At 40.2% G+C, this 25,781-nt stretch overlaps 1 protein-coding gene across 5 annotated transcripts in view; it reads right to left on the minus strand.

Moving 5' to 3' along the window:
- Nell2 (NEL-like 2) overlaps nt 1–25,781 on the minus strand; it is a 309,357-nt gene that overhangs the window by 219,770 nt on the left and 63,806 nt on the right. The gene's annotated exons all lie outside the window — the stretch shown is intronic.

Consider the following 25,781-nt stretch of genomic DNA (forward strand, 5'->3'; position numbering starts at 1 on the left):
AATTGTTAACAGAATGAAATTCAGCATGATCAAATATGTATACTGTGTGGTTCTGTGTGGTTCTCAGCATGATCAAATATGTATACTGTGTGGTTCTGTGTGGTTCTCAGCATGATCAAATATGTATACTGTGTGGTTCTGTGTGGTTCTCAGCATGATCAAATATGTATACTGTGTGGTTCTGTGTGGTTCTCAGCATGATCAAATATGTATACTGTGTGGTTCTGTGTGGTTCTCAACATGATCAAATATGTATACTGTGTGGTTCTGTGTGGTTCTCAACATGATCAAATATGTATACTGTGTGGTTCTGTGTGGTTCTCAACATGATCAAATATGTATACTGTGTGGTTCTCAACATGATCAAATATGTATACTGTGTGGTTCTGTGTGGTTCTCAACATGATCAAATATGTATACTGTGTGGTTCTGCACGAGGGTAAACAATGCACATGTGTCTCCTTAATGATTTACAGCTCCTATTGTATGGTCATGCTTTCTGTTGCAACACCATGAAAACTCCACACTGGATTGTATCTTAAATAGATGTGAATCTCTGTGATGTAAAGTATTTAAATAGGAATCTATCTAAATAACGACGCTACAGTTCCATCTATGATATTCCCATGAAAACAGTCATCTGACCGCTTGAATACATCCCGTGAGTAATACCTGACACCTTCCCTGGGTACTTTATCTTTAACAAAAAGACCTCTTCGATATGCGAGCATAAAGAAACAAAAATTTTAAAGATAATGAGTTGCTAGTTTAATTAATTTCGCACACATCTTCATGGTATGCACTGAAAATGTGACCTTGAACAAGACAAGCAACGCCCCTCCCCCCCAATAACGTTTACTCTCATTTCACAGGCAGTGAGAACAGGACTCTGGAAGTCCTGCTGCATTTAGATGGACAAGCGCCAATAGGTAAGGACGTTTCACGAGTAAGGTATCCAGGGTCCACAGATGGATCACCAAGAGAAAAGATTAGTAGCAACTGCAATAAATGCACAAACAAAGACCGGCACTCAATATCCTGGCTTTAGTAAGAAGCCCTCCATCATATTACCCTGTATAATAAATAGGGAAATAGCCATACACAAAATATAGGCAATCTTTTACTATTAATAATGAGGCCGACAAGACAGTAAATCTAAGACTGTAGGGAGTATAGGGGCCCTGCAGTGCTGTGAGTGAATAAAGTCCTGAGGGATGTGTGCTGTTGATGTGGGCACAGCCACATCAAGGACCCCACAGCCTCAGGCTCATGTGCATGGCAAGACCTTCCTTAGGGTCCAGAGCAAAAATGTATGCTACCAAAAAACTGTTTCTACCAAGATTGGCTAAACATATCCGTATAAAGATCTGCTTATTTGTTTATGTGGATTCCGTAGCACCACCTCCTTGTTTCGCTGTGTTCAATAACTCCACCTCCCTGTTCAGTGCTACATACTAAATCCACTGAGCTTGGGGGGATTAGGGAGGTGCTGTAGTTTCTCCAGCAGAAAACCCCAGGCCAGCCAACCCGGTCATAGCATTCTGTATGTGTCTGTCCATTCATCTGTCTTTCCTTCATTCATTCACCACACCATCAGGTCCGTGCATGAAGCCCCAATGAACACAGTGTAAAACCATCTGTAGGGAACCTCAGAGTCAGCTCAAGTCACCCCAAGACCAAGTTCTCAGCACAAAGGAGATGTATCTATCCCAGAGGAACAGAAGGCATAGATGGGACATAGTGTCTGTACAGGACAAAGATGGGAGATAGGGTATGAGGGAGAAGGAGAAAAGAACAGGCCGAGGAGAGAAAGAGGTAGTTGTGAAGGTAGGGGACAACAAAAGACTGTCTCTGGATAGGGAGAAGACTGGTGTGGCCCATAGGCAAATAGCAGCTTATAATGGTAAAATGTGAATTCTAATAAATTAGAATGAAATGTTTAATTTTGATTGGACATGTTAATTAGGTGAGCCAAAGAGGGCTCTGGATTGCTGGACTTCAATACTTTGATTAGAGAGACCTTCAGAGTGAGTGGGGATAGGAAAGGGGGGGGAGGAATTTTCCAAATAAGGGAATGCATCTTGGTGGCTAGCTTTAGAAATGTAAGCTAATACCTTTAGCAAGGCAGAGGGAATGGGAGAGGGAAGCAGGCCTACCAGAGCCACATTTACCATGCTGGCTAAGGACCCTTCACTATCCCTTTGATCTTAGAGAATAAGGGATTCCAGGACATCCTGTGTGTTGCAAAAACATCCAATTGAGAAAGGTTTTGCACAAAGACTGGGAAGAACAGGTACTAACAGGAAGTGGGCAGACTCACAGCACAGTGAGGGCCACAAATAGGATATAAGGAAGCAAGGACCTGATCCATCAAACATGTGAAGAGAACATAGAGGTGAGGTTGCAGTAGCCAAGGGAACTGTCAGGAGAGGGTAGGCCAGAAGGGAAGTGCATTGATATGGAGACAAACATGGTCAAAGAACACAATTTAGTAGTATAAAAATGTCTCTATGGAGTCTATGGCTGTGTATAATTGATAGATGTCAATTTTTAAAAGTAAGGAGACAAAGACAACTACTGCTGCTTGAAATAAAGCCCTTATTTGCCTCCACTGAGTACAACTGCTTGAGAGAAATTCCTTATTTGCCTCTAATAAGGGCAATCCTGAAGGAATTGGACAAGTCATGGGAAGAGCTGCTTCAGAGAAGTACGGCCTCAGATGGATGAGCACGCGGCACATTGTTGGCCTCAGATGGATGAGCACGGTGGCACATTGTTGGAAGGATGAGGAGATGCTGGGGGACACGTACTGCTCTGATGGCCTGAGAACACATGTGCATAGGTGTACAGAAATATGGCTTGTGAAGTATTTATGGGGTTCACAAGTTCAATGGAGTGCATTTGTGGACTCCAAGGTAAATATTTCTGCCTTACAGGAAGAAAAAAGAGGAGGCAAGGTAAATGGCTAGCTACAAACCACTTGACACACACACTTATATGAATGTATACACACACATACATACACATAAACATGCATATACACACATACCCCACAATCATGTGATCTAAAATAACAGGTTAGAACTAACTTAAGAAAAAAAAAAAAAAAAAACAAATGCAGGAGGAATGCTAACACCTCTTCTCGTCATTGCTGGGATGAAACACCATGACCAAAGCAGCTGGTTTTTGTATCACTGTTCATTATTGAAGGAGAAAGTCAGGACAGTAATTCAAGCAGCACAGGAACCTGGGAGGCAGCAGCTGCTGCAGAGCCCATGGAGGGATGCTGCTTACTGGCTGGCTCCTCATGACTTGCTCAGCTTGCTTTCTTATACAACCCAGGACTTCCAGCCCAGGAATGGTGACACTCACAATGAGCAACATCAATCGCGCATCAATCACTAATTTAAAAAATACCCTACAGGCTTGCGTAGAGCCCAACTATGAAGGCAATTTCTCAATTGAGGCCTCCTCCTTTCAGATGACTCTAGCTCGTGTTGAGTTGGTATAAAACTATACAGCATGCTCCCAGTGGTCTTCTTGGCTTGGTCTCCTAGTACTCTGGATGTAGAAATAGGCAGTTATCTATGAGTTCAAGGCCAGGTTGATCTACTTAGTGAGTTCTTGAGCAGGAGGGCTGCATAGAGAGATCTTGTATCAAAACAAAAACAAACAAAACTGGATTACTAATGGTCTCATTTGTTGAAAGAATCTCTTATAAGCATCATCTCTCAATTAAAAAACAACAACAACAACAACAAACCGATGGCGAATGAGCCCATGGCAGAAAATAGGAGGTGGAAGACTGGCAGGAAGAGAGAGGATTCTGGGAATAGTAAGTAACAAGTATAGCTACCAATAGATCAAAGGGCAGGACCAGGAAAGGTTATAAAAAAAAAAAACGGTACAGTGAGGCAGGGAGGCAGGCCACTTGGGAACAGTCTAATAGATGACTGTAGAAAACCTTGAGTTCTTGGGGACATTGTCTGGCTGAATTGTCTGAACATCATAAAGATGGTAAGACATTATAAGAGATTGAACCTGATCCCTCATACTATTGATGATGCTATGTTGTGCTTGCAGACAGGAGCCTAGCATAGTAGCCCTCTGAGAGGCTCTACCCAGCAGGTAACTGACACAGATGCAAATACCCACAGACATACATTAGACAGAGATCTGGGGCCCTTGTGGAAGAGTTAGGGGAAAATTGAAGGCCCTCAAGGAGGTGGCAGCCCCAAGAGAAGACCAACAGTGTCAACTAACTTGTACCATTGGGAGCTCCCAGAGACTGAGCCACCAATCCAAGAGCATACAGGGCCTGGCCCCAGTCACATACATAGCAGAGGGCTGCCACATCTGGCCTCATGCCACATCTGGCCTCATCTGAGAGAAGATGCACCTAATTCTGCAGAGATTTGATGCACCAGGGTTGAGGGATAGGGGCGGGGGCTGCCATCTCAGAGGCAAAGGGGAGGGGGAGGAGGGGAGGAAACGAGGGTCTGGGAGAGGGGCAACATTTGGGATGTAAATAAGTAAATAAAATAAATAAATAATTTGTAAAAAAGGAGATTGAGCCTGGAGTTAATTCCAGGGATTTCTTATACCAGGGAAAGTACGAGGAATGGAAAATTCTGAAAGCATTAGAAAGGGAGAGCAATACAGATTTTGTTTCAGAATTGATATGCAAGTGAAAGAAAGGTGACCTAAAGTGATGACCCCGGGTTCTGACTTGCTCAGCTACATAACTCAGAGATCCACAGAAAGAGGAGAAGAGCTCACTGGATATCAAAGTCTGGATGCAGCAACATCACCCAAAGCCAGAGAAGAAACTGGAAAACCTTATTTCAAAGGGACCAGGTTTAAAGTCAATTGGCAGGATGAGCTCCGCTAAGGAAAGGCTAAAGTCGGGGGTGTGAGCAGAAACGCCCTGGTAGAGGGAATCCTCAACCTCCTGAAGCGCCACTGCCACCAGAGTTCAACAGGATGGAGGCTGAGAATTGAGAACAGGGACATGGTGCTGACTTTTACTGAGGCAGGAGAGCTGTCCCTAACTGGAACAAACTCAGCTTAAAAGCAAGAGGGGGCACATGATGGGCAGCTAAAGGAGATGAATGTGAAGTCAACATGAGGGTATTTTGTTGTTGTTGTTGCTTTGAAAATATTTATACATTGAAAAAAATTACACGAGCGAAAAGACAAAACAAAGATGCTAGAATGAGTGTATAGAGCTGAAGTACAGAGCGATGTCCTTGAAACAGGACAGGATCTGCTATGCAGGCAGCCGCAGTGCAGGCCTTTGAGAGGGTCACGGACAGGAAACACAAAGAAAACCTCTAGGAAGAAGAAAAGACCCACATGGCTCCAGTAAGCAGCAGGAGTGGCTTTGGTGACTCTCTTTTGATTTATTTTAGGATGCATTTCCTGCTCTGAGCGAGGATGTATGCACGGGGCAGCAGTGCTGAGGGGAAGATTTTAAACTTTGCCCAGGCTGGGAGTGCAAGCGGGCTACAGCACGAAGGGCAGGCTCCCAAGCAGTCAGATGGTGAGTTAGGATCCATCCCTCTGGGTCAGGCACAAGAGTATAACTGAGGCAGGGCGATGGGCCAACAGCTTAGGGATAACCACGGAAGCATTAAGTTCAGTTAATTTCGTGAGTACATGCGACGGGGTGAAGTGGATTCCAGGACCCAAGCAAGGGCAGGGAGGTTCCCTGCCAAGTTGACCACTGACTTCATACTCTACGAAAGCATCCCATGGTCTCACCTACCCACACGTCTAACTCTCAATGGCTCTCGCTGCTTTTCCCACACGTTACTAGAAACCATTGATTACCTCACTCCATCATTTTGCTTACTCAGAAAAGTTTTGCTGATGATCATCCTGGGTGTTTTGATTGACGGGCAGTTTTAAACATCACAACTGCTGGATTTGGAACTTTTATGCGCATGGTCATAAGAAGTCTACTCTTCTTCCTAATATATTTCTGGAATTTGTCTCAGAGCATTTTAGTGAAATGCATACTGGATACATAAATTCAGACCTTAAAGATCTGAATAACTCACACTAAAAAGGCAGTAAAGTTAAGACCTGATTGATGACTTCAGGTTTAAATACTGAAAATTTCCCCCTCTCTGCCATCCCCCTCATTTTCTGTGTTATCTGGTATTACAGCAGTTCTCAGCCTTCCTAGTTCCGGGACCCTTTAACACAGTCCTCCTCACCCCCAACTGTTATGAACCACAATGTAAATGCCTGTGTTTTTTCCATTGGTCTTAGGGGAAAGTGTCATTTGATCCCAGAGAGGGTCATAAGCCACAAGTCACAAAGCACTGCATTATTTGCAAAGTCAGTATTTGAACTATGCCTTCATAGATAATCATTTATTACTTCCAGATTCTCTGAGCTAATAGCATGTTTATATACCAGTGTTATTTATATGTTTTAATCTATTTGCATTATGAGTATTTGCTGTGAAACATGGTTTAATTGGTGGCTTCCAGCTTTAAAGACTGCGCAGCTGTCAGACCCGGCCACTCTAGCAGGCTGGTGGCCACAACTGCAAGGTGAGAGAACCTGGCAAATACTTTTTATAACATACACACTCTGTCCATTCTGTTTCTCCAGAGGCTCACCTAATTCACTTACTATATTCAAGTTTGTTTTTCTGTCTCCTTAACTCAATTTTGGTAGGTCCAATTCTTCTAAATTGTCCATTATCCCTGTCTACATTGTTTCCAAACAATCTCTTCAAATTTCTTCAAATTCCTGTTATGTCAGTTTCTCCAATATGCTTGTCCAAAGAGCTTCTCTTTCACTGTTCCTCTGTGCTGTGATTTTAGACGTGATTTTACGGATTTTGCTCTGATCTTTTTTATTTATTTTCTTTTTAAATTTCACCTGTTATGGTTTGTTTTATTAGATTATATATTTGACAGTTTTTGTTTAAATTTTTAGGTGGTAATTCATTTCTAAATATTCCTTTCCTTCTTTTCCCAAATGCATTGATATTTTCTTTTTTTCATTTTCAATTTTTAAGTATATTTCAAACTTTTCCTTCTGATTTAGAAGAGACACACTGCTTACTTTAGTGTTCAGTTTTCATATCTCTATAAACTATCTAAAACTTGTTATTGCATTCCACTGTAATAAGAATATTGTGCGGACATCCGCAAGGACCCACACAGGATCCGCCACGGGATCCTAAGACCTCTGGTGAGTGGAACACAACTTCTGCCAGGAGGCAGGTTCAAACACCAGATATCTGGGCACCTTCCCTGCAAGAGGAGAGCTTGCCTGCAGAGAGTACGCTGACCACTGAAACTAAGGATAGAGCTAGTTTCCCAGGTCTGCTGATAGAGGCTAACATAATCACCTGAGGAACAAGCTCTAACCAGAGACAACTATAACAACTAGCTCCAGAGAATACCAGATGGCAAAAGGCAAATGTAAGAATCCTACTAACAGAAATCAAGACCACTCACCATCATCAGAACGCAGCACTCCCACCCCACCTAGTCCTGGGAATCCCAACACAACTGAAAAGCTAGACCCGGATTTAAAAGCATATCTCATAATGATGGTAGAGGACATCAAGAAGGACTTTAATAACTCACTTAAAGAAATACAGGAGAACACTGGTAAAGAGTTACAAGTCCTTAAAGAAAAACAGGAAAACACAGCCAAACAGGTAGAAGTCCTTATAGAAAAACAGGAAAACACATCCAAACAGGTGATGGAAATGTACAAAACCATACTAGACCTAAAAAGGGAAGTAGACATAATAAAGAAAACCCAAAGTGAGACAACGCTGGAGATAGAAACCCTAGGAAAGAAATCTGGAACCATAAATGCGAATATCAGCAACAGAATACAAGAGATGGAAGAGAGAATCTCAGGTGCAGAAGATTCCATAGAGAACATCGGCACAACAATCAAAGATAATAAAAAAATGCAAAAAAATCCTAACTCAAAACATCCAGGAAATCCAGGACACAATGAGAAGACCAAACCTACGGATAATAGGACTTGAAGAGAATGAAGATTTTCAACTTAAAGGGCCGGCAAATATCTTCAACAAAATTATAGAAGAAAACTTCCCAAGCCTAAAGAAAGACATGCCCATGAACATACAAGAAGCCTACAGAACTCCAAATAGACTGGACCAGAAAAGAAATTCCTCCCGACACATAATAATCAGAACAACAAATGCACTAAATAAAGAGAGAATATTAAAAGCAGTAAGGGAGAAAGGTCAAGTAACATATAAAGGAAGGCCTATCAGAATTACACCAGACTTTTCACCAGAGACTATGAAAGCCAGAAGAGCATGGACAGATGCTATACAGACTAAGAGAACACAAATGCCAGCCCAGGCTACTATACCCAGCCAAACTCTCAATTACCATAGATGGAGAATCCAAAGTATTCTACGACAAAACCAAATTCACACAATATCTTTCCACGAATCCAGCCCTTCAAAGGATAATAACAGAAAAGAAGCAATACAAGGACAGAAATCACGCCCTAGAACAACCAAGAAAGTAATCATTCAACAAACCAAAAACAAGACAGCCACAAGAACAGAATGCCAACTCTAACAACAAAAATAAAAGGAAGCAACAATTACTTTTCCTTAATATCTCTTAATATCAATGGACTCAATTCCCCAATAAAAAGACATAGACTAACAGACTGGCTACACAAACAGGACCCAACATTCTGCTGCTTACAGGAAACCCATCTCAGGGAAAAAGACAGACACTACCTCAGAGTAAAAGGCTGGAAAACAATTTTCCAAGCAAATGGACTGAAGAAACAAGCTGGAGTAGCCATTTTAATATCGGATAAAATCGACTTCCAACCCAAAGTTATCAAAAAAGACAAGGAGGGACACTTCATACTCATCAAAGGTAAAATCCTCCAAGAGAAACTCTCAATTCTGATTATCTATGCTCCAAATGCAAGGGCAGTCACATTCATTAAAGACACTTTAGTAAAGCTCAAAGCACACATTGCACCTCACACAATAATAGTGGGAGACTTCAACACACCACTTTCATCAATGGACAGATCATGGAAACAGAAACTAAACAGGGACACAGTGAAACTAACAGAAGTGATGAAACAAATGGACTTAACAGATATCTACAGAACATTTTATCCTAAAACAAAAGGATATACCTTCTTCTCAGCACCTCATGGGACCGTCTCCAAAATTGACCATATAATTGGTCAAAAAACAGGCCTCAACAGATACAAAAATATTGAAATTGTCCCATGCATTCTATCAGACCACCATGGCCTAAGGCTGATCTTCAATAATAACATAAATAATGGAAAGCCAACATTCACGTGGAAACTGAACAACACTCTTCTCAATGACACCTTGGTCAAGGAAGGAATAAAGAAAGAAATTAAAGACTTTTTAGAGTTTAATGAAAATGAAGCCACAACATGCCCAAACTTATGGGACACGATGAAAGCATTTCTAAGAGGGAAACTCATAGCTCTGAGTGCCTCCAAAAAGAAACTGGAGAGAGCACACACTAGCAGCTTGACAACACATCTAAAAGCTCTAGAAAAAAAGGAAGAAAATTCACCCAAGAGGAGTAGACAGCAGGAAATAAGCAAACTCAGGGGTGAAATCAACCAAGTGGAAACAAGAAGAACTATTCAAAGAATTAACCAAATGAGGAGTTGGTTCTTTGAGAAAATCAACAAGATAGATAAACCCTTAGCTAGACTCACTAGAGGGCACAGGGACAACATCCTAATTAATAAAATCAGAAATGAAAAGGGATACATAACAACAGATCCTGAAGAAATCCAAAACACCATCAGATCCTTCTACAAAAGGCTATACTCAACAAAACTAAAAAACATGGACGAAATGACAAATTTCTGGACAGATACCAGGTACCAAAGTTGAGTCAGGATCAAGTTGACCATCTAAACAGTCCCATATCCCCTAAAGAAATAGAAGCAGTCATTAATAGTCTCGCAACCAAAAAAAGCCCAGAACCAAATGGGTTTAGTGCAGAGTTCTACCAGACCTTCAAAGAAGATCTAATCCCAGTTCTGCACAAACTATTCCACAAAATAGAAGTAGAGGGAACTCTACCCAACTCATTCTATGAAGCCACAATTACTCTGATACCTAAACCACAGAAAGATCCAACAAAGATAGAGAACTTCAGACCAATTTCCCTTATGAATATCGATGCAAAAATACTCAATAAAATTCTTGCTAACAGAATCAAAGAACACATTAAAGCAATCACCCATCCTGACCGAGTAAGTTTTATTCCATGGATATAGGAATGGTTTAACATACGAAAATCCATCAATGTAATCCATTATATAAACAAACTCAAAGACAAAAATCACATGATCATCTTGTTAATGTGGAAAAAGCATTCGACAAGATCCAACACCCATTCATGATAAAAGTCTTGGAAAGTTCAGGAATTCAAGGCTCATACCTAAACATGATAAAAGCAATCTACAGCAAACCAGTAGCCAACATCAAAGTAAATGGTGAGAAGCTTGAAGCAATCCCACTAAAATCAGGGACTAGACAAGGCTGCCCACTTTCTCCGTACCTATTCAACATAGTACTTGAAGTCCTAGCCAGAGCAATTCGACAACAAAAGGAGATCAAGGGGATACAAATTGGAAAAGATGAAGACAAAATATCACTTTTTGCAGATGATATGATAGTATATATAAGTGACCCTAAAAATTTCAACTCCTAAACCTGATAAACAGCTTTGGTGAAGTAGCTGGATATAAAATTAACTCAAACAAGTCAATGGCCTTTCTCTACACAAAGAATAAACAGGCTGAGAAAGAAATTAGGGAAACAACACCCTTCTCAATAGTCACAAATAACATAAAATACCTTGGTGTGACTCTAACTAAGGAAGTGAAAGATCTGTATGATAAAAACTTCAAGTCTCTGAAAAAAGAAATTAAAGAAGATCTCAGAAGATGGAAAGATCTCCCATGCTCATGGATTGGCATGATCAACATTGTAAAAATGGCTATCTTGCCAAAAGCAATCTACAGATTCAATGCAATCCCCATCAAAGTTCCAACTCAATTCTTCAACGAATTAGAAAGAGCAATCTGCAAATTCATCTGGAATAACAAAAAACCTAGGATAGCAAAAACTCTTCTCAAGGATAAAAGTACCTCTGGTGGAATCACCATGCCAGACCTAAAGCTTTACTACAGAGCAATTGTGATAAAAACTGCATGGTACTGGTATAGTGACAGACAAGTAGACCAATGGAATAGAATTGAAGACCCAGAAATGAACCCACACACCTATGGTCACTTGATCTTTGACAAGGGAGCTAAAACCATCCAGTGGAAAAAAGACAGCATTTTCAACAAATGGTGCTGGCACAACTGGTGCTTATCATGTAGAAGAATGCGAATTGATCCATTCCTATCTCCTTGTACTAAGGTCAAATCTAAGTGAATCAAGGAACTTCACATAAAACCAGAGACACTGAAACTTATAGAGGAGAAAGTGGGGAAAAGCCTTGAAGATATGGGCACAGGGGAAAAATTCCTGAATAGAACAGCAATGGCTTGTGCTGTAAGATCAAGGATTGACAAATGGGACCTCATGAAACTGCAAAGCTTCTGCAAGGCAAAAGACACCGTCAATAAGACAAAAAGGCGACCAACAGATTGGGAATGGATCTTTACCTATCTTAAATCAGATAGGGGACTAATATCCAATGTATATAAAGAACTCAAGAGGGTGGACTCCAGAAAATCAAATAACCCCCTTAAAAGATGAGGCTCAGAGCTAAACAAAGAATTCTGACCGAGGAATACCGAATGGCTAAGAAGCACCTGAAAAAATGTTCAGCATCCTTAATCATCAGAGAAATCCAAATCAAAACAACCCTGAGATTCCATCTCACACCAGTCAGAATTGCTAAGATCAAAAATTCAGGTGAGAGCAGATGCTGGTGAGGATGTGGAGAAAGAGGAACACTCCTCCATTGTTGGTGGAATTGCAAGCTTGTACAACCACTCTGGAAATCAGTCTGGTGTTTCCTCTGAAAATTGGACATAGTACTACAGTAGGATCCCGCAATACCTCTCCTGGGCATATATCTAGAAGATGTCTCAACGGGTAAGAAGGACACATGCTCCACTATGTTCATAGCAGTCTTATTTATAATAGCCAGAAGCTGGAAAGAACCCAGATGCCCCTCAACAGAGGAATGGATACAAAAAATGTGGTACATTTACACAATGGAGTACTACTCAGCTATTAAAAAGAATGAATTTGTGAAATTCCTAGGCAAATGGTTGGACCTCGAGGGCATCATCCTGAGTAAGGTAACACAATCACAAAAGAACTCAAATGATATGTACTCACTGATAAGTGGATATTAGCCCAGAAACTTAGTATAGCGAGATATAAGGTACAATTTGCAAAACACATGAAACTGAAGAAGAATGAAGACGAAAGTGTGGACACTTTGCCCCTTCATAGAATTGGAAACAATTACCCATGGAAGGAGTTACAGAGACAATGTTTGGAGCTGAGACAAAAGGATGGACCATCTAGAGACTGCCATATCCAGGGATCCATCCCATAATTAGCCTCCAAACGATGACACCATTGCCTACACTAGCAAGCGTTTGTGGCAAGGACCATGATATAGCTGTCTCTTGTGAGACTAGGCCGGGGTCTAGCAAACACAGAAGTGGATGCTCACAGTCAACTTTTGGATGGATCACAGGGCTCCCAATGGAGGAGCTAGAGAAAGTATCCAAGGAGCTAAAGAGATCTGCAACCCTGTAGGTGCAACATTATGAACTAACCAGTACCCCAGAGCTCTTGACTCTAGCTGCATATGTATCAAAAGATGGCCTAGTTAGCCATCACTGGAAAGAGATGCCCATTGGACAGGCAAACTTTATATGCCCCGGTACAGGGGAATGCCAGGGCCAAAAAATGGGAATGCGTGTGTAGAGGAGTTGGGGGGGGGGGCTTTTGAGTTAGCATTGGAAATGTAATTGAGGAAAATACGTAATAAATAATGGAAAAAAGAATATTGCAGATATAATTTCTATTTTTCAGTATATTAACAGCTATTTTGTGTCATAGTATACACTCTTCTCTAGGGAAAGTTCCATGTGCTCATTAGAAGAATGCAAGGAGCAGCTATTGAATGGAATGATCTACAGATAACTGAAGTTCTTTGGCCTATAAATGTTACTTTAGCCATCATGTCTGTTGATGTCTCTGTCTGTGTCATCTGTCCAATAGTGACAGCCATCATGTCTGTTGATGTCTCTGTCTGTGTCATCTGTCCAATAGTGACAGCCATCATGTCTGTTGATGTCTGCCTGTGTGATCTGTCCAATAGTGACAGCCATCATGTCTGTTGATGTCTCTGTCTGTGTCATCTGTCCAATAGTGACAGCCATCATGTCTGTTGATGTCCGCCTGTGTCATCTGTCCAATAGTGACAGCCATCATGTCTGTTGATGTCCGCCTGTGTGATCTGTCCAATAGTGACAGCCATCATGTCTGTTGATGTCCGCCTGTGTCATCTGTCCAATAGTGACAGCCATCATGTCTGTTGATGTCTGCCTGTGTCATCTGTCCAATAGTGACAGCCATCATGTCTGTTGATGTCCGCCTGTGTCATCTGTCCAATAGTGACAGTACAGAATCAGAATCCTCACTACTGCTGGTTTGAAGCCTATATTTTCTTTTGTGTCCAACAGTGCTCTGGACAATTGGCAACTACAATTAAGGCAAATATTTATAATTGTTATATTTTCCTGATGTTATCTTTTCTTTATTATAATTGTGTATATTTTATTCACATCATACAGTTACTTTCTGTGTCTCCTATTACTTTTTATATTAAAATCTGTTTTATCAGACATGGGTGCGCCTATACTTGCTGATTTCAGACTCTATTGAATCAAGATATCATTTTCACCCTTCAATCTGTGTGTGCATCTCTCCTGATGATGTGGCTTCTTGTAGGGAGCACATAGTTGGGTCGTTCCTTTTTGAATTCGTATATCCAACCTTTACCTTTTAGCTGGAGAGTTAAACCATCTCCATTTAGTTACCATCCAAAGGCATGGCTTTCAGGATGCTATGTGGAGTCTCATCCAGTTGCTTTTGCCCTATCATCTTTCTGTGATAGTTTCCTATAATATTGATGATGTTGGATTGCTTTTCTCGTCTAGTGAAAATTATACATTCATATGTTGCCAAAAATGTTACTTTAGTTTCTTCAACTTCTTGGCATGGAAATCTCTCAAGCATCCTTTGTATGGCTACTCTGCTGACCAGAAATTTTCTTAGCTTTTTCCTTTCCTTGGAAAGTCTTTACTTCTTTAATTTTGAAGGGTAGCCTTGCTGGAAATAGGAACTGAGCTGGTGGTTAATTTCTTTCAGGATATGAGAACCATCATTCCTGCCCTTGAGGGGTACCTGCTAGAATAGCATCTCTTAGTCAAGGAGATTTGTCCTTAAATGTGACAGTGGTTTGTCTATTGAAGATTTTAAAATGTCTTTGTTTCATAGCTTCAACAGTTTGACTACAGACTAACAAGTCAAGACTGCCTTCTTCTCCTGTCTATTTGGACATCTATTGGTCTCCTGTACCTGGATGCCCAGACTGCTCCCAAGACTATAGACACTTTCTGCTATGATTTCATTTTAGCATGTCTTCTGTTACTTTGCAGCTTCTTTCTTCCCCCTGGATATGCTGATGATAAAGGCATTTTTCAATGGCATCCCAAAGGCTTTGGATGCTCTTCCCATTATTTTTTCTTTATTTCTTTATGAAAGAGATATCTTGAAAAATCTGTCTTTGAGCTCTGATATTCTTTCTCGTCTTTGATATAAACTATCCTTGAAGCTCCCAAATGAATTTTTAACCTGTCTTCCTGATCTCTTCATTTCTAAAATCTCTGTCTCCTATGCTGGGGCTGCAGCCCACAGGTATGTCTTTCCCCAGCACACATGAGGCTGTAGGATTAATCCATCGTACTGACAAATAACAATAAAACGATAGAGCTTTCTATCTCTTTACAGAATTTCTCATTCATATCCCTTGCTGTCTTAATTTCATTTAACTACCTGAGTTTCTTTGGATCTATCTTAGTAAGCATTTTTAAAAAACTTATTTTTTAGATGTGTTTGGTTGTGTGCATCTGTAGTCCATCACTAAGGTATAGGCAGGCCTTTCTCCATCTCCATGAGTTCTAGGCCAACGTGATCTACACAGCTTGCTCGCTCTGGGCAAGCCAAGACCAAGAGTGAGACCCTGTCTTTAAAAAAAAAATCACAAAAACAAATATTCTCTTTAATTTATGATCAAGATTCCATGTGCTCTGGTGTCTGTGAACTCTGTCGCTAGAAGTTAGGATGCTGAGGTATAGGCACAGCACATTGTTTTTCTTATTTCCCGTGTTGCTGTGTTAAGATTGCATATCTCATGCTGTCATGCCTTCATCACGTTGGCTATTGAACTGCATTGAACCATCTCTTGATTCTCTTTTGATTCTGTGAAATAAATCACTACTGTCTACATATTCATACTGGTACTCTTCTTGTGAATACATTATATTAGGAAACCTGCTGTCATGTTAGCGAGTCTAAGACCAGATAGAAACATTAAAAGAGAGAAAAATTAAAAACTAACTTTTTATATAACTAGTTATATCAAGCCTATGTGATACTACTAGATATAATCTATTCACACATAAAGAAAACAGTCAAGTGGGATTAAGCTATAAAATTAAGGCTAAATTTATCTTGCAAAGCCATTCAGTATAATTCATCAGACACTGACAAAGTAAGAAAAATTCATTTTAATCAGCAGAAATATGTTTGATGTGATAGAAATCCATTAATATTTGTAAGTATTGATGAGTAAGTATAAAGTTCTTTTATATGAGATGAAGTACAAAAACAAAACAAAGACATGTTGATAACTGGATCATATGCACAGTGCTGGGATGTCAAAAGCTATTCCCATGAGACATGGAATAATGCTGTCAATCAGCTCGTGTCCAGTCCAGTCTAGATTAGAGTTCTTGGTGCCTCCTAAAAGCACTAGCTGTCTCTGACTTTCTTCCACTCTGGGAACATTTTCCTCTGTCTGGGTTGCCTCTCCCAGCCTTGATACCAGGGCTTGTGCCTGGTTTTACTGTATCCTCTTCTGCTATGGTTGCTTGTTGTCCCTGGGAGGCCTGCTCTTTTTATGAGGGGACACAGGGAAGGGCAATGGATTTGGGGGAGAGGAGTGGGAAGAGACGATTTGTGGGGAGAGGAGAAGCTGCAGTTGGGATGTATTGTACAAGAAAATAACAAATATTGTTTTTTAAAAAGTAAAAGAATTATAAAAAAATTAACATTTTATTGGTGCTTAATATGATTATTAACTTAGAAAATAAAATTCTACAAATAAACTGCTAGAATTAGTAAATAAGTTAACAGGATTGCTGATTAAATATTAATGTGCAAAAACTCAGTTTTAATAGGTAAAGAATAAATGAAATCCTAAACAATGCCAATTGTAATAATATCAGAACAGAATTTCCAAGAATAAATATAACCTAAAATGTATAATTACTTTATTTTTTAAAACTCTTTTATTTATTTATTTATTTATTTATTTATTTATTTATTTATTTATTTAATTTATTATATGTAAGTACACTTTAGCTGTCTTCAGACACTCCAGAAGAGGGCACCAGATCTCGTTACAGATGGTTGTGAGCCACCATGTGGTTGCTGGGATTTGAACTCTGGACCTTCGGAAGAGCAGTCGGGTGCTCTTACCCACTGAGCCATCTCACCAGTGCATAATTACTTTATTTAAAAAAGCTTTAAAATATTACTGAAAAATATCAAGAGATGTCTCTTATAAATATACAATGATTCCCCCCAACATATGTATAGATTTCATAAGATACCAATCAAAATCCAAACTGATTCTAAAATTTCAGTAAAATGTGAATATATATTTTATCTATATTTTAGAGAGATATATTATATTTAATTATATTAAATTAATATTATGTGACATGGACTCATGATCATGGAATCATGATGGACTCATGATTCTAAAAGCATAGTAATTGAACTGAATAATGATTTTAGAAATATGTGACTCTAAATTACCTAATTAGAAGGAAGAAACGATGTTGTTGTTTTCTTTTTTTTCTTTTTTCTTTTCTTTTTTTAGAAACAACCTCTTCTGTGATAAACTTGATCATATAGTTCTTCAGCTTTTGGAAATGGTTTGTGAGAAGAAATGAAAGAGTTTGTTTGGAAATTGGACATTTAAAAGCCCTCAAATGCTGCAGCAGAGTCCACTGGGATACTCTGATGGGACCTGGGAAGTTGAAAACACTGAGAGAGGTGTAGACACAGAAGGCTTGCTCATGATGTTCAGGAAGGAAGAAGGACTCTCTCAACATTTGGGGTGGGCCATTCCTGGGGTTTTCTTGGAGAACTGGTTTCAAGCAGTCTCAGTTCCTGGGTACCTGAGGGAAGTTGAATGTCAAACTGAGAGATTCCCAGGATACCTGTGTCCAGGGAAGGATTTCCCCAAGGTCAGCACTCAGAAACTCTCACTGCTGCGACTCCTTCTGTGATGGACTGTGGCCCTGAACTATGAGCCATAGAAAGAAATCCCTTCATGAATTTGGTTTTCTTGAGGTGTTTTAACTCAGCAACAAGCAACGGTGTCTAAGACAAGCAGGGTGTCTCTTGAGGTATGCCAACTTGAGAAAGTGACATCTTCATCTTCTTCCCAAACTCGTGTATATTACGATCCCTTTGCAATGAACATCATTCTTACTTCAGAAATGGTCATAATTTCTTTCATGAACTTTGCATTGACACATTACACAATGAAGTTGGAGGCTGGTTTAACTACTTCCATACAAATACTGATGTCATTATTTCCTGGAATTTCAAGGATACACCTATATGTTGTGATCTAATCTTGAAATACTTATGATTGTAAGAAATGTATTACTATCATTTCGTTTTGCTTGGGAAACAAAAATCCTAACCAAAGATTCATTTTGAATAGTGACATGAAATAGGATATTTTTCCCTAATGACTGTGAATATGCAGAGAGGAAGTGACATGAATATGCACTTCTGCTCAAGTTAGATTTTTAAAGAACTTACTAAGACCCCAGATCCTCACAACCTGCCTACTCCATTCTGCAAGCATCTAGAAATAGATATAGAAATGTGGAGTCATTGACCCAGCCCGGGGTGGGGCCTGCAGGCCTGCGTCTCTCGGACCCGTGCTCACCCAATGACCTCTTCCAGGTTCCTGGCCCTCACCAGCAGGACCCAGTAGCACAATGGGGGTTTGAGAACATACGCTGGCTGTCTACACTTGAAGAAAGGGCTTTGCTGTTACTCACACTGACAAGTTGGATGGCTTTTTACTGCATTGTTGCCAGCTATCTGAACCTGAGAGGCTGTAAGGTGTAAGCTATGCGGACTGGCTACCCTACGCCCAGACTGAACCTGGGCCTCCCTTGAACATGAGTATCAGACAATGTAATAAAAACTTATCTTGCCCAGACTATTTATATAATGGCGTGGAAATGCATGATTTCCTGAAAGATCCTAATAAAATACTTTTAAAAGTTAAAAAAAATGTGGATGCATAAGGAAATGACCTGCTTATGAGGAATAACTAAATTAATTCTTTAGTCATTGTCTTAGTTAGGGTTTTACTGCTGTGAACAGACAACATGACCAAGGCAAGTCTTATAAGGATAACATTTCATTGGGGCTGGCTTACAGGTTCAGAGGTTCAGTCCATTCTCATCATGATGGGATGTGGCAGCATCCAGGCAGGCCTGGTACAGGAGGAGCTGAGAGCTCTATATCTTCATCTGTAGGCTGCTGGCAGAATACTGACTTCTAGGCAGCTAGGGTGAGGGTCTTAAGAGCCCACGCCCACAGTGATACACCTACTCCAACAAGGCCACATCTCCAAATAGTAATGTTCCCTGGGCCAAGCATATTCAAACCATGACAGTCATGCAAGATATATTATGCACTTGTTACTCTAATATGTATTGTGTGTGTGTGTCTGTGTGTGTGTGTGTGTGTGCGCGCGCGCGTGCATGTGTGTGAGCACGCGTGGCCCTACAAGAGTGGTATACACGTCGAACAGATGTGCAATGTCTCAGTATGTCTGTATAGAGGTCAGATATGACTCTGAGTGCATTTCTTTTCAACTCTATATCTTACATTTGGAGACAGAGTGTCCCACTGAACTTCTTGCTCACCCTGCCGCCAGCAAGCTCCCAGAATGAACTCATCTCTGCTCCTAGTGATGGAGGTATGGGTATGTGTTAATGTAACTGACTTTTTCACAAGTCTTGTAGATCTGGACTCTGGTCTGTTTGCTTCTGTCACAAGCACTTTCCTCACTCAGCCATCCCTCCAGTCCACTAACAGGCTACTTAAACTTTTTCCAGAATTGGATACTCAGGTCAAGTTTCTACTTTTGAGGTAACAATAGAATAAAACTTTTTTTTTCTAGGTGTAGGCTTACTTATTAGGGAGTTCAAGTCAGTCCTGCCTGAAATTAAAGAACTGCTAATCCCTTCAAAAACAAGCCTACAAATACATTAAATACTCTTGTAGTTTGCGATGAATTGAGAGGAGTGTGTGACTGTGTATATGTGTGTGCTGTGTTCAAGAGCATGCACTAATACTCTCTCTAATTGTCAGATACTTACATAGTTTTATGGACCTAAATGCATACTTACAATTTCAGTCCCACAGAACATTTAAAAGATAGAAATGAGTTTCCCCCATAGGAATTTCCCGTCCTCATCTTCACCTAAACAGCTAGCTGATACTTAAGTGTTCCAGAGAGATCTGCCTCAAGCGACTAAGACACTGGATACACACGCAGTCCAGGTGGCATGCTGTCTGGATTAAGCCTTCCTCTTTAGCCCACAGTTTGCTTTCCTAAGAGCTGGCAGTAATCTGTTAGGCTATGGGTTGTTAGGGGTCCTCAGCAGCTTTGCAGGAAAGCCATGGTGAAACTCTAGTGAATGAGCAGCTCCCTCACATAGGAGAGCTCAGCAGGCATCCTGGGAGAACTTGGAGAGGGGCAGCCACTGGTGGGGGTGGGGGAGACCCTGTCAGCACTGTCCCACTGCCTTCTGAGTGCTCCAGGGGCCACCATCACCCCCTACTGTTCAGGCTGAAAGAGTCAGAGCAGAAGGCAGTGGACATCCTGGGCTGAACATGAGTTCTTGCTGCTGCTGATGATGATGATATTACCTGTGAGTTTCCAAGCAACTGAAACCGGAAACAGAGCAGCCTCAGCTATGGAAAAGGAAACCAGCCTGGCCCTAGGTTCTACCTGACATAAAAATACCAAAAAGCAAAAAGGAAAGCAATTTTCAAGTTTTGACCAGGTATGGTTTTGTGGATAAGTAATTAGAGAAATTAAGCACAAAAACATCTAAATATCCCCCCTACCATGTAGAGCATATTGATAACTGCACTGAATTGAATAGGTCACATGATTCTATAGGAGAAAAATACATTCCTAATGTCTTCAGGAGCAATAGAAAGCTAAAGTGTTCAGTCTTAATGTTGAAAGGAGAGGTCGGGCCCCTACTCTAAAGCAGGCAGAAGGGCGAGCTGTTCAGACAGTGAGTGGGAAGAGAGAGAGAGTGATCCTGAGCAGCCTGGGTCTGTGATAACAACTGAGCCACCACCTCTCAAGGGACAGGCCCGTATCTGTGAAACGAGGATAGAGATGGTGCCCACTAATAAGCCGTGGTGAACATTAGATGAGATTAATTCACGTTAAGGTGTTTACAGAATTGTCTGACACAGAAGAAGCCTAGTAAATGTTAGGCCTTATCATGCAGAGAAATCTCTGATGCCCTTAAGAACCCAGCAGCTATTGCAAAGCCTGCTAGCAGATGCCCCTTGATTCTCAGCCATTTATCTACCAAATCTGGGTTGCCCGATAACAGGGCAGGTACTGCATCAAGCCAAAATAGGGAAGAGAGGAGGCCCCTGCAGGCACTCAGAGAAGCTGCTGTGGCTCCTTCTCCTTAACTGAATCAGGTTGGAAGCTGTTCTGAATGCAGGCTGAGTCACATCTTTGTGTTGCGTCACCTGGTGTGTCTCTGTGTTGTCATACTTCAGAGTTCACATAACATGAATTCTGGAACCTACTTAGAAATGAAGTGCTTAAAATATAAGCACATTTCCTTAATGTGATTGATCAAAGTTCCTTCAACACAACCTGAAAGCCACAATTCTGGGGGCACAGAAGAGTCTGTAGTAGTGTGGGGTTTTGGTTTTTTTTAATTACTGACTAGTAAAAACTGAATGACTAGCTTTATTTTTAAAATAAAACCATGCACTTAAAGGATTATAAATGAAAAGCCAAGAAGAGACTTCCTTCACATTTGCACATAAATAAAATTCAATAAGGAGAGATGTAATAGTTACTTTTTACATTTTTTATGTGGGGAATGCAAATATCCATTTTAAAATGAAACGTAGAAACAGTTTGAGTTATGTGTTTTGGAATAAGTTTTGTATAAACACATTGCCTTCGAGTTTGACTACAAGCATTAGCTATATTAGCTATATTAGCTCTAATGCTGTTGTGGCATTCACATCAGGAAGAAGCAGCCGTAGCCATTACAATGGGAAGACTTCCAGTACGTTTGAGGAAAGTAGGTGAAGGTTTGATGAGGAACAGATTTCTACAACAGAACTGAAAATCACCTCCCATAAAATCCTAATCAAGAAGGGAAAACCCTGGCAAACCCATGGGCTCATGACCACGTTCAGTGGGGGAAGGTCAGCATCATGAGAAGAATGACCATGCCCTGTGTCACTCATGCCCTGTGTCACTCAGCAGAGGGGTGGCACCTGAGAAAACTCAGCCTCGCTGCTGTGAGAGTCCTGACAGGAATGTGTGACCGGCATCATTCTCATGGGATGGCCCTGATGACGATCCCACGGGATGAAGGTATAGAGCCTAAGGTATACAGGTAAGGCCACAGAGGGTACCAGGTCATGGAAAGACCCGTGGGTAAGGCCACATTGGATGCTACGTTATGGAAAAACGAACATTGTTCCACAGTGGAGGAGATGATAAAGGACCACAAGGTGAAATATGTGTTTCTTTTTTAATAAATTGCTTGATATAATATATTTTGATTCTCCTCCCAGATCATCCTCATTTTATGTCCTTTCTCTCTCTCTCAAAAAAAATTTTTAAAAAGATGAAAATAAAAATAAACAAATAAAAACTAAGGCAAACACCAAAGCAAAACAAAAAGCACACAGTAGTGCAAGGCAGTGTGTGTTCTTAAATACAACCAAGAAAGGAAAATTATTTCTTAGATAGAAAACGGGCTGGAGTTTGTAGATTGGCTATAGCAAGTTATCAACATTGCTTTCTATTTTCATTATTGCTAGTGTGTGTGTGTGTGTGTGTGTGTGTGTGTGTGTGTGTGTGTGTGTGTGTGTGTGTGTGTATGAGTGTATATGGTGCCTTCCATGCACAGGGAAAGTATATGCACTCAGTTCTCTCCTTCCACCTTTCTCTGGGATCCGGGGATTAAAGTTGACTCCGCAGCACACACAGCAAATGGGTTTCCCTGCTTAGTCATCTTGCAAGCTCCACATTGCCCAGCTGACCAAGGTTGTATGCCGGATGTCTATGGCAAATGCCTAGGACATTACTGACATAAGAGATGGAGGGTAGTGGAAACAAATGAGGTAAGATGTTACCAATTCGAAATCTTGTACAACATGAAGGTCATTTAGCTTGCTTTATAAGTTCTGGGCAAGTTTGCAACCATTTCAAGTTTTTATAATTATAAGAAAACATGAACCTGAGGAATTTATCACTGCAGGTATGCATGTATGTTCATGTGCATGTGAGTATACACACACACATACATACATGACTAACAGTAAGAACGCTAACAGTTGGAAAGCATGTTTAGAATGTTCATGTCTGATAGAGTAACAAGTTATAAAACTTAATATATTCAAAAGTTATATACAAAACATCAAATTCACAAGTACCTGGGGAGCTGTAAATTTTACAAATTATAGTCATTCTCAAGATGCCATATTAGAAAACATATTTTAAATGTAACACTACTTTCATAAAACTGTACACAATGTAAATGCATTGCTAAAGTCACAGTGTGTAAATGTAAGCTTAAGTCACTTAAGCTTAAAACAACTGCAAAAGAAACTGTTTCCATATAGTTTAGACAAAACACAGTTCACACTTCTGTCCTTGTGGTGAACAGAGCATGTTCCTAGCTGGATAGAATGAGCATTCAGCAATTTATGTGTCCTGTGATCCAGGAATGTACCACTCCTGCCTACAGTTTTAAACAAGCACAGAGTAAAGAATTAAGAAAATATGGTGTCATATGATTTGTCTTCCAACCTGATCAATGGATAAAAGTCAATGGCAAAAAATAATAATAATAATAAGCAGCAAAACTATGAATGGCTTTGCCTCAGCTTGAGCTGTGATGAAACAAATCAATACAAGACTTCAACCATGAGAGAAAATATAAGACTTTTTCTTTAAAAAAAAAAAATCAATGGAATTCAAGTGCCCACAACATCAAGGAGCATAAGATTTCTCAAGCAATGCAGACAACATTAACTTCATTGTCAATAGAGAAGGCAAAATAACATTTCACCTGGCTGTTTAAAAGGGAACACACTAAACTCCAGGGAAAGATAAAACATGTTCTAATCAGTGGCTCTCAGCCTTCCTCGTGCTGTGACCCTTTAGTACATACAGTTCCGCATGTTGTGGTAACCCCCAACCATAAGATTATTTCATTGCTACTTCATAACTGTAACGTTGCTATTGTGATGAATTGTAATGTGAATATCTGATATGCAGGACTTCTGATATGTGAACCCTGTGAAAGGATAGTTCAACCAACAAAGGGCTCACTACCCACGAGTTGAGAAACAATGTTCTAAATGATCTATGTTCTCTTTCCTTGATTAGTAAGTGGGAGAAAGATCTCCATAAATGTGAGTGAGTGTCAGTTTCGTCTTCATGTCAGAATTTAACTACATTGTAATGACTCTTTACCATTCATCTAGGAGAAGGTTCTTGAAATGCCAGTGTGCGCCCCACAGATTGCAGAAGACAGAATACATTTTGGCAGTGCATTCCGAATGCTGGTATACTCTACACTGAAGCCCAAACCTCCAAAACTGTGTTTCCTTAAATGCTGCGAGTGAAGTCACCTTTAACATAAAAGAAAACATATGATTTTCTAGTATTATAGTATTGATAACTCTTTTCCAAATTAGAAAAATAATCACACAAAATAAAGATTCCAATTCACTGGCAGCCAACTTATAAAGGATCCTAGAAATGTATCTAATAAAGTCTGTGTGTCCTTTAAGTGCCCTTATAAGAAAAAATAAGACGTAAAAATTAAGGATAAGCCATTACCCAGAAAAGAAGGCTTGGTGTCGTAAAAATAAAATTAAAAGTTAACACATGGGCAGGAGAGATGGCTCAGCAGTTAAGAGGCTTGACTGGTCTTCCAAAGGTTGTGAGTTCAATTCCCAGCAACCACATGGTGGCTCACAACCATCTACAACAGGATCTGGTGCCCTCTTCTGGTGTGTCTGAAGAAAGCAACAGTGTACTCACATACATAAAATAAATAAATTTTTAAAGTTAACGCATTTTAATCTATAAATGCAACATGATTCCAAAACAAGGTCTGTTCGTGTTTTTAATATAAATTAATAACTGATTCTGTTTTATACCAAAATGGTAATCCAGACAGCAACAGCAGATTCTTAAGAACAAGAAGATGCCAAAAAAAAAAAAAAAAAGGTAAAAAAGCCAGGTGTGGTGGCGCATGCCTTTAGTCCCAGCACTTGGGAGGCAGAGGCAAGCGGATTTCTGAGTTCAAGGCCAGCCTGGTCTACAGAGTGAGTTCCAGGACAGCCAGGGATACACAGAGAAACCCTGTCTTAAAAAAAAAAAAAAAAAAAAAAAAAAAAAAAAAAAAAAAGAAGATGCAGAGCATGGAATACCAAGTCCTCTAACGTTACATTAATCACAGTCAGGTGATAGTCTTTCAAAGTCAACAAAAGGATTCCAGAGCAAAATGCATGGCCCAGAATCAGCCCTCGGTGCTGATGGAGACCTAACGTGTCAGTACTTGTCTGTGAGAAAAGATTGGGTTGTTGGGAAAATGGCCCTGGGACTGCCTGCCTCTTCTGTTTATATTGCTATCAAAGTCCAAAGCATCAACTTGCTACCAAATAAGACTACAGAACATTACAATGGGCTGTTATCTGTCCATGGCTTTGCTGATTAAAGTAAAGGTTACATATGTAAGTGCTGCCTCCCGCATTCAAAACTCCAATTAACAGATCCAGGAACACTAAATGCCAGTATTTTCATGGATGCTACACATCGTACTAATTGCAAAGTCGAACACAGACTTGGGATAACTCTTTCCTGTTGAGCCAGTTACAGAAGGTGATTACAAGATTCCTCGGTCGATTCTTATTTCAAACAACTGCTACAAACCAAGACAAACCTCCTATATTTTATATATATTACACCACAAATTTCCTACACAATTTTAATGATTTCCAATTTTTCTTGAGTTTCCTAATGACATTCTCTTCTAATTTGGAGAGGAACTGCATTCTCCTTCCTCTGCGTCAT

The sequence above is a fragment of the Mus musculus genome, chromosome 15 (genome assembly GCF_000001635.26).
Source record: "Mus musculus strain C57BL/6J chromosome 15, GRCm38.p6 C57BL/6J".
In the NCBI taxonomy this organism is placed as follows: domain Eukaryota; kingdom Metazoa; phylum Chordata; class Mammalia; order Rodentia; family Muridae; genus Mus; species Mus musculus.